Consider the following 19442-nt stretch of genomic DNA (forward strand, 5'->3'; position numbering starts at 1 on the left):
ACTGATGCGACGGATCAGTTTTTTTGGTTTTTTTTATGCTGAGAGAGACCCCACACGCACACATGCAGGTACTACCTTGCACGCATCATCACCGCACACGCCAGCACTACCCAGCACGCATCATCATCGCACACGCCAGCACTACCCAGCACGCATCATCATCGCACACGCCAGCACTACCCAGCACGCATCATCACCGCACACGCCAGCACTACCCAGCACACATCATCACCGCACACGCCAGCACTACCCAGCACACATCATCACCGCACACGCCAGCACTACCCAGCACGCATCATCAGCGCACACGCCAGCACTACCCAGCACGCATCATCACCGCACACGCCAGCACGCATCATCACCGCACACGCCGGCACTACCCAGCACGCATCATCACCGCACACCCCAGCACTACCCAGCGCGCATCATCACCGCACACGCCAGCACTACCCAGCACGCATCATCACCGCACACGCCAGCACGCATCATCGCCGCACACGCCGGCACTACCCAGCACGCATCATCACCGCACACCCCAGCACTACCCAGCGCGCATCATCACCGCACACGCCAGCACTACCCAGCACGCATCATCACCGCAAACGCCAGCATGCATCATCACCGCACACGCCGGCACTACCCAGCACGCATCATCACCGCACACGCCGGCACTACACAGCACGCATCATCACCACACACGCAGGCACTACCCAGCACGCATCATCACCGCACACACAGGCACTACCCAGCACGCATCATCACCGCACACCCCTGCACTACCGCACGCATCATCACCGCACACCCCTGCACTACCGCACGCATCATCACCGCACACGCAGGCACTACCCAGCACACATCATCACCGCACATGCAGGCACTACCCAGCACGCATCATCACCGCACACCCCTGCACTACCGCACGCATTATTATCACACACACCGGCACTACCCTGCACGCATCATCACCGCACACAACCCGGCATTACCTCAGTGACGTCACCGCTGACAGCGTGACTCTCTTCAGTTGCTGTGTGGAGCTCATAGAGAGAGGCGGTGTTCTACTGCCTTTGCTGTCAGCTTCATGTAGCAGAGCTGAAATCGTCGTGGGACCTTTGTAGATTACGTCGGACCTGGAGGGGTATTTGGGGATTTTAATAAAATGGTGAAAGAGGGTGTTTTTTTGCCTTTTATTCCAAATAAAGGATTTTTTTGGGTGTATTTGTTTATTTACTTTCACTTACAGGTTAATCAATGGGGGTGTCTCATAGACGCCTGCCATGATTAACCCCTTATTACCTCGATTGCCACCGCACCAGGGCAATTCAGGAAGAGCCGGGTAGAGTCCCTGGACTGTCGCATCTAATGGATGCGGCAATTCCGGGCGGCTGCTGGCTGATATTTTTAGTCTGGGGGGCTCTCCATAACGTAGAGCTCCCCATCTTGAGAATACCAGCCTTCAACCGTGTGGCTTTATCTTAGCTGGTATAAAAATTGGGGGGGAACCGCACGCCGTTTTTCTTTTAATTATTTATTTATTTTACTGCACAATATAGACCCGCCCACCGGCTGCTGTGATTGGTTGCAGTGAGACAGCTGTCACTCAGCGTGGGGGCGTGTCTGCCTGCAACTAATCATAGGCGCCGGTGTGCGGGGAAAGCAGGGAATACGAGATTGAATAATGAGCGGCCGGCATTTTCAAATCAGGAGAAGCCGCCGGAGCAGTGTGATAGCCGTGCAGCCCTGCGCCGGTGATCGGTGAGTGGGTGAGAGTGAGTGAATGAGTCAGTGAGTGAGAGAGTTTGAGAGAGAGTGAGTGATTGATTTTCTGACAAGCAATGAATTTATATCACTTCTGGGCATGCTCAGAAGTAAAAACCGGATACGGTACATCCTTCCGGCGTTTGAAGCATGACACCGAATCCGGCTCGCATAGACTTTCATTATGCACCATGCCGCACAGCGCCGCACCCGGAGCTATGCATTTTTTTGCCGCTGGGAAAAAAACGTTCCTCTCTGCGTCCTGTGCGGCCGCCGGAGTGAAGTTTTTTGCCGCATCAGGCAAAAACCGGATCAAACGCAAATACATGCGGCACAATCCGGCGCTAATAAAAGTCTATGAGGAAAAACCACACCCGGCGGCAAAAAAAAAACCAGATGCGTTTTTCCCGCAAGGCGCCGAATTGTGCCGCACAGCAAAACCCTGATGTGTGAACATACCCTTAGCTGCACACCCTGTTCAGCTCTCCTAGGTCCTAGCTGCCTGCACACCCTGTTCAGCTCTCCTCCTGAGTCCTAGCTGCCTGCACACCCTGTTCAGCTCTCCTCCTGGGTCCTAGCTGCCTGCACACCCTGTTCAGCTCTCCTCCTGGGTCCTAGCTGCCTGCACACCCTGTTCAGCTCTCCTCCTGGGTCCTAGCTGCCTGCACACCCTGTTCAGCTCTCCTCCTGGGTCCTAGCTGCCTGCACACCCTGTTCAGCTCTCCTCCTGGGTCCTAGCTGCCTGCACACCCTGTTCAGCTCTCCTCCTGGGTCCTAGCTGCCTGCACACCCTGTTCACTCTACTCCTGGGTCCTAGCTGCCTGCACACCCTGTTCAGCCCTCCTCCTGGGTCCTAGCTGCCTGCACACCCTGTTCACTCTACTCCTGGATCCTAGCCGCCTGCACACCCTGTAGTTAACTCCCTGCCTGTTCTGCACATTGCTGATCTGTGGCGGCTCAGAGCGATCACGGACAGCATCTGCAGTTTCAGTTTGCTGGATGGGTGTAGATGGGGAGTGGATATGGAGGTGGCCGTTTGTAAAATGGGTGTGGTTAGGGCGTGGCCTAAACAATTGCCGCGGCGCGCGTTGGGCGCCGCAAACTTTGTCCCTCTTTCCCTTCTTTAAAAGTTGAGAGGTATGGTTATACTGCATCAACAAGGTATCTCCCAAGTAACGATTTCACAACAGACTGGGGTTTCAAGATGTCCTAGCAAGCTTTGTGAAAGTGACGCACCCCAGGGCTTTGGGGTACTTGGTTCCAGGCCGTATATTACTGGGATATTTCACTGGGTGGCCGTTGACCGGTTCTGTGACCCTGGGGGTTGCTTCAAAAGGGGAATTGTATAAGGTAAAAATAAAGTGTTTTTCGTGACGCCACTTGCGGTATGCGGCTATATGGGGGAAAGCCGCTGCTGCAAAGTCTCTCACTGCAGGGGCTGGTGGTATTGGGCAGCCTAGATGTAATGGCTTTCTGTCCTGGCCCGTACGGCAGGCAGCTTGAACCTCTCTTGGGTTGGATCTCTGTCCCCGTTCCCAGGTTCCCGCTCTGCTGCTGTGCCCCGGACACTAACGTCAGTAAGGTCCTTGATGGTCCCTTCACCGGGCAGATTGTTATCAGGTGAGCTTGAAGCACCGGCCTGAACTAGGGCTCTGTACCCCGTCGGTGCTCGGTCCAGTGAGTACTGGTACGTGCTTTCCCTGGCGACCGTACTCCCTTTTACTCAGTAGTCAGTTTACACTTTCTGTCAGCACGTTAACTTCTGACTGACTTTTCACTATCTGACAAGATGTCCGTCGTCCGTCCACGCCACTGACTAGCCCCTCCTCCTACCAGGTCTCTGACTAGTGGATTGGATGAGTCCCAACCAATAGGTGGCCATACATCAGATCCATCTCTAGCCTGTTACCCAGTCTGGGGAAAAGGGCGTGCATTTGTGTGTGTGTTGTGGTGGTTACCGGGGTAGATGTAGTACCCTGTGGCAACTGACACTCAGGGGCGCCACAAAAGAAGCACCAAAAACTGGGCAACATTGACAGTAGATGTGACTCGCCCACTCCAGGGCTATGGGACACCCGGTGCCGGGCCGGACTAGTCCGGTGGTAGTCAGTGGTGGCTGGGCCCGGCTCCGTGGCCCTGGTGGGTGTCAGTAGAATATGTGGCTTCAATTAAAGTTTGTGTTCGTGACGCCACCTGTGGTCTTGGGCTATTAAGCCGCCGCTGCTGTGTGAGGCCTCCGAGGTGATGATATAGCAGCAATGGTGGTACTGCTCCCCACAGGTGGAGCAATGCCCCGGGGCACCGTTGGTGCTTGTGAGTGTCTATGCAGAGAAATAACAGAGGCAACTTCAAGGGTACAGTTTCAAGTTCTTTACTCACAATTCTTGTCACAGTCCTGCAGGGACCCTTGGACTGCTGGGACCACTGTCAGGGACCTCCGCCGTTTCTGGGTGATTCTGAGAGTAAAAGCCGGTACCCTTCTCTTAAGTGTCTCTGCCTTCAGCTGTTTTCCTTAGCCTTGCCTTGGTAGGTTGAACCTGGCTTGGCCTCCACAACAGCCTCCATGCTGGGGAGTCACCTGTCGGCTGATTATCCCTTTTCTAGAGGTACTGCTGTGGGCTGTGGCCCGGGGAGTTTACAACATTCCCTGGGCCTCGGTTTTTACTGTTTGGAGATGATTTTGCACTCCTCCGGTTTCTAGGGACCGTCCCCTGTTGCAGCTTGATCCCTCCACCGATGTTCTTGTGGAACAGGCCACAGCAGCTCTACAGCTACCCGTGGCCCTGGGACCCCTTCTGTTCTCTGCTTGGTGTCACCTGGACCCTCTGAGTCCCAGGATCTTCACCAGGAAGCGTCTCTTTCTTTCCTTTCAGCTCCTGACTGACTTGGAGCTTTCTTTCCTTTCTCTTCTCCTCCTTGCCTGCCTCCAGCAGGCCTCGTCCTCCTTCCCCACTCTCTCTCTAACTCCTTCTGACTAAACTAGACCTTCCTCTCTGTGTCTGCACTCTTGTGGCTCCTCCCACCTCCCCAGTTGCTCTGTTCTACCCTATAGAAGCAGGGATGGGTCTTACGACCCCTCCCAGCATGCAGCATGGGAGGGTTTTCTGCCACTTTCCCTGGTCCCAGTGTGTTCCTAGCAATGGGTGTAGTGTGGATTTACCAGGGGACCGGAGTTCACTCCCTTCCTCTCCCAGAATGGGGCATCACACCGCTGGATGGGGTGCAATGACCTGTGGCGACGGAAGCCTCAGGGGTGCCACACTCCCCCACAGCAAATCCCAGCACGTCCTCGGGCTGAAAAACAACAGAAAATGTAGAGAAACTGCAAAAACATTTTTACACATGTGTAGCAAGAAAAACAATAAAACATTTCTTCCCTTTATGGGAGGCACATATAAGTAAACGTTGCGAACTTCTTTTAAAGAAAACTCTAAGTGTGCACTTCCAGTTCATTGCACAGTTTGGGCACTTCCCCCATAATTCTGGTAGGGGGCACAATGGGTGAAACTATTTACATTTCTGGCTACAACAAGTCCAGTAGCCTGGCAGTTCGTTTCTTTTCAAACAACAATGGGGCAAATTCTCAACCAGCCACTAAGTCCAGTGGCCTGGTTACACAGGACACATAAGACATCACATTCACCGGGGACCACATTCCAGTTCCGTGGCCCGGTACACATACACATGGGGGGTGACTTCTTCAAAAAGCACATTAGGGCAGCACAAAAGGGACATCTTCACAAAGAATGAGGGGCAGACAGGGGCTATTTACAGTTCAGCTTCTTCTTTTCTTTACATGTAGGGATTCTTCTCCGGCTCCCCACCTGGCAGCAGGTAGACAGCGGTCAGCACAGTCTGCGTCTGCTGGTCTTGGCGGGCCGCGCCTGGCATGGCGGCGGCCTGTATTGGAGTCGCTGCTGTGACCGATTCTTGACGGGCCGCACCTGGCGTGGCTGCGGCCTGGGCTTGGCGGGCCGCATCTGCGGCGTGGATTAGCGTCGCCGCTGCGGCGGGATCTTGCTTGTCCGAGCGGGGTATCGCTGCTGGGGCCTGAGCTGGACGGGCCGGGCTTGGCGTCGCTGCTGCGGTGTGGATGGGCGTCGCTCCGGCGGCGAAATCTTGGCGGGCCGCACCTGGCGTGGCTGCGGCCCGGATCGGCGTCGCCATGCCGGGCATCTCTCCAGGGACCGCGGGCATGGTAGCGGGGGTTGGGGCACTCGCGCCGGCAGGGGCATTAAATGACTCACCCCTCAGTAGCATCTCCGGTATTCTGGCGGTCGCTGCTCCGCGCGTCGCTTGCCGGATCTGCTGCATCACCTCCGCCTGCAGCCTTTCACACCACTGGTCCATCTCCCAGCCCCACCAGTCAGCGGAGTCTAGCTCTGGATCGCTGTGTGTGGACGCCATCCTCTCTGCGTCTCCTTCTGCACGATCTCCCAGCAGCAGACTCGTCGCTTCTTCCAGTAGCAGCCTTTTGATGTTGCTCAGCAGCAGGCTGGTAACTTCCCGCTCCTTCATCCTGTCAGCCATCCTCCCGACCTCAGCCTTCAGCTCAGCGGCAGTCACAGGCCTGATCCAGGTGAGCTCCTCCTGGCCTCCGCTTGCAGGAGCCATCTTCTCTCTTCCTCTAGGCAGCATTCTCAGCGCGCCATTTTGCCTCCTCCGCTCTGCATAGCGGGCACTGCTTCGCGCTCTTTTCTTAGACAAGGGGGCGGGGCTTCTCTTCGCGCCCTTTCTTCTGGCACGCCCCCCTTCTTCCCGCGCTCAGTGGCTTCAATGGCGGCAGCTTCTCACAGTAAAACACAGGCTATTTCACGATTCTTCAGGCGCACAGTACCCGGTGGAACCGGGCACGAAATCCTGTTCGTGACGCCAAAGTTGACTCACCCACCCCAGGGCTATGGGACACCCGGTGCCGGGCCGGACTAGTCCGGAGGTAGTCAGTGGTGTCGGGGCCCGACTCTGTGACCCTGGTGGGTGTCAATTAAATATGGCTGCTGACTTGGGGTTTGAATAAAGTTTGTGTTCGTGACGCAACCTGTGGTCTGCGGCTATTAAGCCGCCGCTGCTGTGTGAGGCCTCCGGGGTGATGATATAGCAGCAATGGTGGTTCTGCTCCCCACAGGTGGAGCAATGCCCCGGGGCACAGTTGGTGCTTGTGAGTGTCTATGCAGAGAAATAACAGAGGCAACTTCAAGGGTACAGTTTCAAGTTCTTTACTCACAATTCTTGTCACAGTCCTGCAGGGACCCTTGGACTGCTGGGACCACTGTCAGGGACCTCCGCCGTTTCTGGGTGATTCTGAGAGTAAAAGCCGGTACCCTTCTCTTAAGTGTCTCTATCTTCTGCTGTCTTCCTTAGCCTTGCCTTGGTAGGTTGAACCTGGCTTGGCCTCCACAACAGCCTCCAGGCTGGGGGGTCACCTGTCGGCTGATTATCCCTTTTCTAGAGGTACTGCTGTGGGCTGTGGCCCGGGGAGTTTACAACATTCCCTGGGCCTCGGTTTTTACTGTTTGGAGATGATTTTGCACTCCTCCGGTTTCTAGGGACCGTCCCCTGTTACAGCTTGATCCCTCCACCGATGTTCTTGTGGAACAGGCCACCGCAGCTCTACAGCTACCAGTGGCCCTGGGACCCCTTCTGTTCTCTGCTTGGTGTCACCTGGACCCTCTGAGTCCCAGGATCTTCACCAGGAAGCGTCTCTTTCTTCTTTTCAGCTCCTGACTGACTTGGAGCTTTCTTTCCTTTCTCTTCTCCTCCTTGCCTGCCTCCGGCAGGCCTCCTCCTCCTTCCCCACACTCTCTCTAACTCCTTCTGACTTACCTAGACCTTCCTCTCTGTGTCTGCACTCTTGTGGCTCCTCCCACCTCCCCAGTTGCTCTGTTCTACCCTATAGGAGCAGGGATGGGTCTTACGACCCCTCCCAGCATGCAGCATGGGAGGGTGTTCTGCCACTTTCCCTGGTCCCAGTGTGTTCCTAGCAATGGGTGTAGTGTGGATTTACCAGGGGACCGGTGTTCACTCCCTTCCTCTCCCAGAATGGGGCATCACACCGCTGGATGGGGTGCAATGACCTGTGGCAACGGAAGCCTCAGGGGCGCCACAGATGCATTGCTCATCCAAGGACATTCCAGAAGTGGAGTGCTCACTCTTATGAAGAGGTTAATGAGAACACGGAGTAAGGGTACCGTTTTACTAAATGACGTACCAGCGATTCCGACCACGCTATGACCTGGTCAGGATCACTGGTGCGTCGCTACATGGTCGCTGGTGAGCTGTCAATCAGGCAGATCTCACCAGCGACCAGTGACCAGCCCCCAGCCAGCAGCGACTTGTGGAAACGATGATGCGCTTGGTAACCAAGGTAAATATCGGGTAACTAAGCAAAATGCTTTGCTTGGTTACCCGATATTTACCCTGGTTACCAGCGTGCATCGCTTAGCGCTGGTTCCCTGCACTCGTAGCCAGGGTACACATCGGGTTACTAAGCAAAGCGCTTTGCTTAGTTACCCGATGTGTACTCTGGCTACGTGTGCAGGGAGCCAGCTCTGGCAGCCTGAGAGTGTCGGACGCTAGTAACCAAGGTAAATATCAGGTAACCAAGCACAGCGCTTCGCTTAGTTACCAGGTGTGTACATTGGTTACCAGCGTCCGCAGCTTCCAGACGCTGGTTCCCTGCTCCCTGCACATTCAGATTGTTGCTCTCTCGCTGTCAAACACAGCGATGTGTGCTTCACAGCGGGAGAGCAACGTCCAAAAAATGAACCAGCACTGTGTGTAACGAGCAGCGATCTCACAGCAGGGGCCAGGTCGCTGCTTAGTGTCATACACAGCGAGATCGCTGATGAGGTCACTGCTGTGTCACAAAAACCGTGACTCAGCAGCGATCTCGCTATGTGAGAAGTACCCCTAAGTGACTTATGGTTATACATATAACAGGCAGGGGGCACTGGATCGCTGCTTGCACCCCCTGTAATCAGGAAGTCAAAGAAGGTTATCTGATAGAGAGCAGACATGGAGTGTGTATACAGAGTAATTAGAAGTAGCTGACAGTTGTTAAGCTGGGTTCACACTAAGCGACAGCGACAACGACGTTGCTGTTACGTCACCATTTTCTGTGACGTAACAGCGACCTTGTAAGTCGCTGTTATGATCGCTGCTTAGCTGTCAAACACAGCGACGCAGCAGCGATCATAACGTCGCTGTGCTACATGTGCAGAGAGCAGGGAGCCGCGCTTAGCGCTGGCTCCTTGCTCTCCTAGGTACAGTACACATCGGGTTAATTAACCCGATGTGTGCTGCAGCTACATGTCACAGTGCAGAGAGCAGGGAGCCGCGCTTAGCGCTGGCTCCTTGCTCTCCTTGCTACAGTACACATCGGGTTAATTACCCGATGCGTACTGCAGCCACATGTGCACAGAGCAGGAGCCGGCGCTGGCAGCAAGAGCGGAGGCTGGTAACGAAGGTAAATATCGGGTAACCAGGGAAAGGTCTTCCCTTGGTTACCCGATGTTTACGCTGGTTACAGCTTACCGCAGCTGCCAGACGCCGGCTCCTGCTCCCTGCTCGCTTCATTTCGTCGCTCTCTCGCTGTCACACACAGCGATGTGTATGTCACAGCGGGAGAGTGACGACCAAAAAATGAAGCTGGACATTCAGCAACGACCGGCGACCTCACAGCAGGGGCCAGTCGTTGCTGGATGTCACACACAGCGACAGCGACGGGACGTCGCTGCTACGTCACAGAAAATGGTGACGTAGCAGCGACGTCGTTGTCGTTGTTGCTGTGTGTGACACCAGCTTTAGAAAGGCACACTTTGACTCTGTACATCTTCACTACTAAAGAGGTGATAATCAATGCAAGGTGAAGATACCTGCCTCAAAAGGCAAACAGAAGGGCTCCTTATCAGAGACCTCACATGGTAATGAAAGTACAATATGTCTATGCCAAATCTAGGACATTTTAGCTTCACACAACCCATAGATACAAGTGTATCTCCATAAATTAGAATATCATCAAAAAGTTTGTTTATTTCAGTAATTCAATACAAAAAGGGAAACACATATTATATAGAGCCATTACACACAGAGGGATCTATTCCTATATATTATATAGAGTCATTACACACAGAGGGATCTATTCCTATATATTATATAGTCATTACACTCAGAGGGATCTATTCCTATATATTATATAGAGTCATTACACACAGAGGGATCTATTCCTATATATTATATAGAGTCATTACACACAGAGGGATCTATTTCTATATATTATATAGTCATTACACTCAGAGGGATCTATTCCTATATATTATATAGTCATTACACTCAGAGGGATCTATTCCTATATATTATATAGAGTCATTACACACAGAGGGATCTATTCCTATATATTATATAGTCATTACACTCAGAGGGATCTATTCCTATATATTATATAGAGTCATTACACACAGAGGGATCTATTCCTATATATTATATAGTCATTACACTCAGAGGGATCTATTCCTATATATTATATAGAGTCATTACTAGTGATGAGCGAGCATGCTTGTAACTACTCGGTACTCGCACGAGTATCGCTGTACTCGGGCTGCTCGGCGGGGACCGAGTAATCTCGCGATACTCGTGCTGTACTCGTGGTCTTCATTTCTGCATGTTGGCGCTCTTTTGAGAGCCAGCCCTCATGCAGGGATTGGCTGGCAGACCACTGCAATGCCACAGCCCTGTTAGTTGTGGAATTGCAGTGATTGGCCGGCCTGCACAGCGTGACCGAGCCTTTATATCGGCCGGCGCGCTGTGCTCTGCTCACAGCTATCCAGACTGTCAGTGCAGGGAGAGTGTCGCTGATTCAGGGAAAGCTTTGCGGCCCTTTATAGCTTTTTCAGTTGCAGGGCTGCAAACAGTGTGACCAAAAGTCCTTCTCAGGACTATTCTAGTTGTATACAGGCAGGCAGGGTATAGCCAGGTCGGAGTACAGTAGCAGAGTCCTTCTCAGGACTACTGTTGCTATATACAGGCAGGGTATAGCCAGGTCTGAATACAGGCTAGTGACCAAAAGAGTCCTTGTCAGGACTATTGTACCAGTATACAGGCAGGCAGGCAGGCAGGGTAGTGGTGACCGTATACCAGCCTTCATCATATCTGGGGCTGGTGTACACAGTGTAAAACAGTCCAGATAGTGTCTGACTTGTCTGTAATTGTCGCTCCCCAAAAAAACCTGTTAGGTTATTATTGCGTCCGTGCTTGGTTTTTAAAACCGCACGTGTGTGCCTGTTGGTGGCAGCGTACAGGTGCACTTGTGTGCAATTTCCACACACTTTGATATAACGCACAAGTAGTGAATATACACGTCAGCACTCAGTGCACAGCATTGCAAAATGCGCAAGGGCATTGGCAAGGAACAAGGAAGTGGACGTGATGGTGGTGCAGGCAGAGGCCGAGGTCGTGGGCAAGCTCTAATTTCGCCACAACAAAGGGCCACATCTAGTCGCTCGCACGTCCTGTCCCAAATTCTTGGAGACCGCAGCAGTACACCGCTCTTGAACCAAGACCAGTGTCAACAGGTTGTTAGTTGGATAGCAGATAATGCTTCCAGTCAGATTGGCACCACCACAAACACTCTGTCTTCCACACGGTCAAGTGTCAGTAGCCGTGATACTGCACCGCACATTTCTGAACCTGATCCTCCTTCCTACCACCAGGCTGAGTACACGTCCTCCTCGGACATTAATGATCCCACACTTGGACACTCGGAAGAGCTGTTCACGTTTCCATTCACACATTCTGGCCTCTCGCCAGCTCATATTGAAGTGGGTCATGAGGAGATCGTCTGTACAGATGGCCAAATATTTGAGCAGCCACGTTCTCACGAAGTTGGCAACGTGTCTCAACAAGTGGTGGACGATGATGAGACACAATTGTCAGCAAGTCAGGAGGAGGAGCAGGGTGCGGAAGAGGAAGACGACGTGGTGGATGATCCAGTAACTGACCCAACCTGGCAGGAGGATATGCAGAGCGAGGACAGCAGTGCACAGGGGGAGGGAGGCGTAGCATCACAACAGGCAGTAAGAAGCAGGGTGGTGGCCCCAGGCAGAAGTCAGGCAACCGTTCCCCGGAACAACACGACGACACAAGGTGCCTGTACAAATGTTAGGTCTTCCCGAGTCTGGCAGTTTTTTAAGTTGGATCCAGATGATTCAAAAAAGGCCATTTGCAACACCTGCCGTGCCAGCATCAGCAGGGGTACCAAAACTAGCAGCCTGACCACCACCAGCATGATCAGGCACATGTCAGCCAAGCACCCGACTTTGTGGGAAGTACAACAGAGTCGAGGAGCAGTGCTTGCTGATGTCACTGCTACGTCTTCGCTGGTTGTGCATGCGAGCCAATCCTCTGTCCATGCTGCCTGCGAACAAGCCTCCTCCACTCCTGCACCTGCAGTTGCCTACGCAGAAAGAACACCATCATCAAGCACGTCCTTGTCCCAGCGCAGCGTTCAGTTATCCATTCAGCAAACCTTTGAACGCAGGCGCAAATACACTGCCAACACCCCACATGCCACAGTTCTAAATGCTAACATTTCGCGACTGCTTGCGCTGGAAATGTTGCCTTTTAGGCTGGTGGAGACTGAAGCATTCCGTGACCTGATGGCGGCAGCTGTCCCACGTTACTCGGTCCCCAGCCGCCACTATTTCTCCCGGTGTGCCGTCCCCGCGTTGCATAACCACGTGTCACAAAACATCACACGTGCCCTGAACAACGCTGTTTCACCCAAGGTCCACCTAACCACAGACACGTGGACAAGTGCTTGTGGGCAAGGCCGCTACATCTCGTTGACGGCACACTGGGTTAATATTGTGGAAGCTGGGACCCAGTCTGAGCGAGGGACGGAACACGTCCTTCCCACACCAAGGTTTGCAGGCCCTACCTCAGTCAGTGTTTCACCCACACTCTACAGCTCCGGAATGTCATGCTCTTCAGCCTCCTCCTCCTCCTGCGCATCCTCATCCACTGTGCCCTCCACACCAGTCACAAGCTGGAAGCACTGCAGCACTGCCTCGGCGAAGCGGCAACAGGCTGTGCTGAAGCTAATCTGCATAGGTGACAAACCCCACAATGCAGAAGAGCTGTGGACAGCTCTGAAACAGCAGGCAGATCACTGGCTCACACCTCTGAACCTAAAGCCAGGAAAGGTCGTGTGTGACAATGGCCGGAACCTGGTGGCGGCTTTGAGGCGAGGCCAGCTGACACATGTTCCATGCGTGGCCCATGTGCTCAACCTCGTGGTTCAGCGGTTTATAAAGTCATACCCAGAGCTGTCTGATCTACTGGTAAAAGTTCGCCGCCTGTCTGCACATTTTCGAAAGTCACCTACTGCTTCAGCCGGCCTTGCCGGCTTTCAGCGCCGTTTGCATCTTCCGGCTCACAGACTGGTGTGTGATGTCCCCACGCGTTGGAATTCAACTCTGCACATGTTGGTCAGGATATGTGAGCAGAAGAGGGCAGTTGTTGAGTACCTGCATCACCTAAGCCGTCGGGAAATGGGTCAAACTCCACACATAACACCTGAGGAGTGGAGATGGATGTCAGACCTATGTACCATCCTCCAAAACTTTGAGGACTCCACCAAGATGGTGAGTGGTGATGACGCCATTATTAGCGTCACCATACCGCTACTCTGCCTTCTAAAACGGTCTCTGCTGAAAAACAAACATGATGCATTGCAGGCGGAGCGCGATGAGTTGCAGCAAGAAACAGTAGTGGGTGTGGGTGATAACACACAGCCCAGCCTCGTCTCATCACAACATGCAGTGGAGGACTATGACGAGGAGGAGGATGAAGACATGGAGCAACTCTCCGGCCAAATTGAGGATATGACATGCACACCAGTCATATCCTCGGTTCAGCGTGGCTGGCCAGAGGACAGGGTAGATGAGGAGGAGGAGGAGGAGGAGGAGGACAGCATGTTCAGTCATCTTGTTGGTCAGGCTACTGAAGTCCTGGCTGTTAAGAGTCTGGCGCACATGGCTGACTTTATGGTAAGCTGCCTGTCTCGTGACCCTCGCGTTAAGAACATCTTGGCCGACAATCATTACTGGTTGGTAACACTGTTAGACCCACGCTACAAGGAGAACTTTTTGTCTCTTATTCCCGTGGAGGAGAGGTCAACCAAAATGCAGCAGTTTCGGAAGGCCATACTCACGGAAGTAGGCAAAGCATTCCCCTCACAAAACGCTAGCGGCATAGGTCATGAATCAGTGGACAACCGAGGCGTACAGCCGAGAGAGGCACAAGTCCAATCCGCCAGAGGTAGGGGAACAGTCTTTAAGATGTGGGACAGTTTTCTCAGCCCCTCACGTACCACAGCCCCTGAGGTGCGGGGTAGTGCCACAAGAAATCCTAAGTTTGCCCAGATGCTGAAGGAGTACCTTGCAGATCGAACAACAGTACTCCGACATTCCTCTGTGCCTTATAATTATTGGGTATCCAAGCTGGACACGTGGCATGAATTGGCTCTCTACGCCTTGGAAGTCCTGGCCTGCCCTGCTGCTAGCGTTTTGTCAGAGCGTGTTTTTAGTGCCGCAGGTGGAATCATTACAGATAAACGCACCCGCCTGTCAACTGAAAATGCTGACAGGCTGACTCTGATCAAGATGAACAAGGGTTGGATTGGGCCAGACTTCACCACACCACCAGCAAATGAGAGCGGAATTTAAAGTTTGCCATGTACCTCCACTCACCCATGGGTACACACTTCTGGACTTTGGATAATCGCTGGACTCCTCCTCCTTCTCCTCATGCGCCACCATGATGATGACCGTTACAAATTGCAATACTTAGGCCTTTGTTTCAGGTATACCCCCAGTGGTAAATTTTTTCGCCCATTCTTTGCAGAATGGACATTACAACGACAGGAGACCCGCTCCTTTGCAATGGGAACAATGTTTTGAGGCCCTCATGCACGTCTCTACCCAGGGACAACGTGGAGCCTCCCAATTTTTGGCTGCCCTGCCTAAGGGCTATACTATAATACACCCACTTCCTTAAAATGGACACTTAATGTTTTGAGGCCCTCATGCACGTCTCTACCCAGGGACAACGTGGAGCCTCCCAATTTTTGGCTGCCCTGCCTAAGGGCTATACTATAATACACCCACTTCCTTAAAATGGACACTTAATGTTTTGAGGCCCTCATGCACGTCTCTACCCAGGGACAACGTGGAGCCTCCCAATTTTTGGCTGCCCTGCCTAAGGGCTATACTATAATACACCCACTTCCTTAAAATGGACACTTAATGTTTTGAGGCCCTCATGCACGTCTCTACCCAGGGACAACGTGGAGCCTCCCAATTTTTGGCTGCCCTGCCTAAGGGCTATACTATAATACACCCACTTCCTTAAAATGGACACTTAATGTTTTGAGGCCCTCATGCACGTCTCTACCCAGGGACAATGTGGAGCCTCCCAATTTTTGGCTGCCCTGGCAAAGGGCTATACTGAAATAGACCCACTTCCTTACAATGGGCACTTCAGGTTTAAAGGCCCTCATGCACATCTCTACCCAGGGACAACGTGGAGCCTCCCAATTTTTGGCTGCCCTGCCTAAGGGCTATACTACAATAGACCCACTTCCTTCCAATGGGCACTTCAGGTTTACAGGCCATCATGCACGTCTGTATGCAGGGGCATTGGTGAACCTCACAATTTTGGACTGCCCTGGCAAAGGAAAATACTACAAAGACTCACTTCCTCAAAATGGGCACATTAGACTCAAGAGGCCTTCATGTACGTCTCTTCTCAGGGACATCGGAGTGCCACACAATGTTTTCACGTAAAATCTTTCATGTATTAATCTCAAAAAGTAACATACACCAGCTCTATCTCACTATTGGGTATGTGCCCTTAACATTTCCGCCATGAAAAATCATTTTGGGGTCATTTTGGAAGGTTTTCTGGTGAGTCCGTAAAAATGGCGTAAAACGCGGACAAAATTGTTCACAGCTGTGACTTTTCAGTGATAAATGCTTCAAGGGGTCTTCCCCATGCTGTTGCCATGTCATTTGAGCACTCTTCTGAGACTTTTGTGACATTTTTAGGGTTTCTCCATGCTGCCGGGGGGTCATTTCACAAAAATACTCGGGTCTCCCATAGGATAACATTGGGCTCGTTGCTCGGCCCGAGTACACGAGTATCTTGGGATGCTCGGCCCGAGCTTCGAGCACCCGAGCTTTTTAGTACTCGCTCATCACTAGTCATTACACACAGAGGGATCTATTCCTATATATTATATAGTCATTACACTCAGAGGGATCTATTCCTATATATTATATAGAGCCATTACACACAGAGGGATCTATTTCAGGGGTTTATTTCTGTTAATGTTGATGATTACGGCTTACAGCCAATGAAAACCCAAAAGTCATTATCTCAGAAAATTAGAATATTATATAAGACCAACTAAAAAAATGAATTTACCCTCAGAAATGTTGGCGCCTACTGAAAAGTCTGTACAGTAAATGCCTCAATACTTGGTCGCGGCTCCTTTTGCATGAATTCCTGAATCAATGCAATGTGGCATGGAGGCGATCAGCCTGTGGCACTGCTGAGGTGTTATGGAAGCCCAGGTTGCTTTGATCGCAGCCTTCAGCTTGTCTGCATTGTTGGCTCTGGTGTCTCATAGATTCTCTATGGGGTTTAGGTCAGGCGAGTTTACTGGCCAATCAGGCACAGTGATACTGTGGTTAGTAATCCAGGTATTGGTACTTTTGGCAGTGTGGACAGGGGCCAAGTCCTGCTGGAAAATGAAATTTCCATCTCCAAAAAGCTTGTTGGCAGAGGGAAGCATGAAGTGCTCTAAAATCTCCTGGTAGACGGCTGCGCTGACTTTGGTCTTGATAAAACACAGTGGAGCTACACCAGCAGATGACATGGCTCCCGAAACCATCACTGATTGTGGACACTTCACACTAGACCCCAGCAGCTTGGATTGTGGCCTCTCCACTCTTCCTCCAGACACTGGGACCGCGATTTCCAAATGAAATGCAAAATTTACTTTCATCTGAAGCAACACCTTGGACACTGAGAACAGTCCAGTTATTTTTCTCCTTGGCCCAGGTAAGACGCTTCTGGCGTTGTCTATTGCTCATGAGTGGCGACACAAGGAATGCAACACTTGTAGCCCATGTCCTGGATACGTCTGTGTGTGGTGGCTCTTGAAGCACTGACTCCAGCAGCGTCCACTCCTTGTGAATCTCCCCCAAATTTTTGAATGGCCATTTCTTTACAATCCTATCAAGGCTGCAGTTATCCTGGTTGATTGTGCACCTCTTTCTACCACACTTTTTCCTTCCACTTAACTTTCCATTAATATGCTTGGACCCAGCACTCTGAACAGCCAGCTTCTTTAGCAAAGACCTTTTGTGTCTTACCCTCCTTGTGGAGTGTGTCAATGACTGATTTCTGGACATTGTCAAGTCAGCAGTCTTTCCCAAGATTGTGTAGCCTACTGAACCAGACTAAGGGATCATTTTTAAATGCTTAGGAAGCCTTTGCAGGTGTTTTAGGTAATTATTCTAATTTTCTGAGATAATGACTTTTGGGTTTTCGGATGGAGGCCATTAAATAATTAGGGGTAAACCTATTTTCTTATGATAATTTGTATATAAACAACGTCCCCTCCTTATTTAAAGAACTGGAGAGTCTACTAAAAAGTGGAAACTTCTCAAAATCTCATTAACAGGTATATAGCTTTGGTGAAAATGTCCCTACTTCCTTAAGATAATCTACAATGTTGAAACCCCTCTTAAGTCATTTTGGGGAACTTAAATCTCTGCAGGGTGCTATAATGAGATTCATCTGGAATGACAAATGACATAAAATTCCAAAAAGATATTCTCACTTCCCATGAACTGCAGGGGGGACTTTTGGTCCTGGACATTATTAAATATTATTTAGTCCAGAATACCCGTGTGGACAAGATTATAGGCATAAATTGGAGGTTTTCTTTAATCCAAACAGAGGCATTAGAGTAAGCAGGGATCCATCAAAAAGAGATCACCTTGCCGTTGGCTGTTGGGCTCACATAAAACTGGCCATTTTTGTGTGCTAAGTATCTAAATTTCTATGTTTTTTATAAGAGTAATGCATGTCTATATTGCTCTAGCCATTTTTCCACATATCTTAGCCCTACAGCGTGCAATTGTTTCCTTTTTGTTACTATGTTTCATATTCAGTTTTCACGTGTTCACATTAGAAAGGTAGGATGTGCCATCAGTCTTATTCCTAGATTACAGGGTCATGCCTTCTGATTGAGTGCTCCTACTCTTCAGCCTTAGGCAATTTTAATTATTAATTTGCAGGTTCCTGTCCACCCATTGATTGGAGTTTTTTTTAACCCAAAGAAAGGCATTAGAGTAGACAGGGACCCAACAAAATAGGTCACCTTGCCATTGGCTGTTGGGCTCACATAAAACTGGCCATTTTTGTGTGCTAAGTATCTCAATTTTTACATGTTTTTTCATAGCAGTAATGCATGTCTATATTCCCATATTCATTATTTTACATATCTTAGCACTGCAGAGTGCAACGGTCTCCTTTTTGTTATTACGTTTCATACTCAGTTTGCACCTGTTCACATTAGAAATATAGGAAGTGCCATCAGTCTTTTTCTTAGATTACAGGGTCATACCTTCTGATTGAGAGCTCCTGCTCTGCAGCCTTAGGCAATTTTAATTTTTAATTTGCAGATTCCTGTCCACCCATTGATTGGAGGGGTTTTTTTTAACCAAAAGAGAGGCATTAGAGTAGACAGGGACAAAACAAAATGAGGTCACCTTGCCATTGGCTTTTGGGCTCACATAAAACTGGCCATTTTTGTGGGCTTTTTCATAGCAGTAACACTATATTCCCATATGCATTGATCCATGTAGAAAAAAGATTGAGAGGGTTGTATGCCGTGCTATCATTAATGACACAAATTGATTATTCCATTTCTTTATTTCTTTCACAGGTCAGGTCAACGCGTTTCAGGGACTAACCATTCCCTTCATCAGGACATTAGGCACATCAAACTGTCTCTAGTTTGATGTTCATAATGTCCTGATGAAGGGGATAGTCAGGTCCTGAAACGCGTTGACCTGACCTGTGAAGGAAATAAAGAAATGGAATAATCAATTTGTGTCATTGGTGATAGCACGGCATACAACCCTCTCAATCGTTTTTCTACGCGTGGCATCTTTGGGGCTGCTGCTTTTGCCATCTTTAAGCTTCACTAAGAGTTGTGCCTTTCACAACCCTAGTAGGTGAGTTGAACACCTGAATTGATACTGTGAAGGGGGTCTGAGCTGTAGTATGTTTGTTTAAACGTAATAAGAATATCTGTGTATGTAAATAATCAAAATGTAGATCTAGTTGTATAATAATCTGTCTGTCTATGTAGCAATTGCACAGATCTATAATACTCCTTGTTCAAAGTTGTATAGTCATGAAGGGGTTACCAAGGATAAGTGAACAGATGTACAAATAATGGAAGTTTTCAAATAATGAGCAAAAGTCTTATCAGTAGCTTCACACAGAAAGAATGTTTTAACGAATAATGATATGTTGGGAGAAAATAAGGAGTTGAATACTCCTTACTCCCTTGTTCTAGCTTCAAGGTTAGAAATGCAGATTGTATGATT

The sequence above is a fragment of the Anomaloglossus baeobatrachus genome, chromosome 8 (genome assembly GCF_048569485.1).
Source record: "Anomaloglossus baeobatrachus isolate aAnoBae1 chromosome 8, aAnoBae1.hap1, whole genome shotgun sequence".
Taxonomy (NCBI): Eukaryota; Metazoa; Chordata; class Amphibia; order Anura; family Aromobatidae; genus Anomaloglossus; species Anomaloglossus baeobatrachus.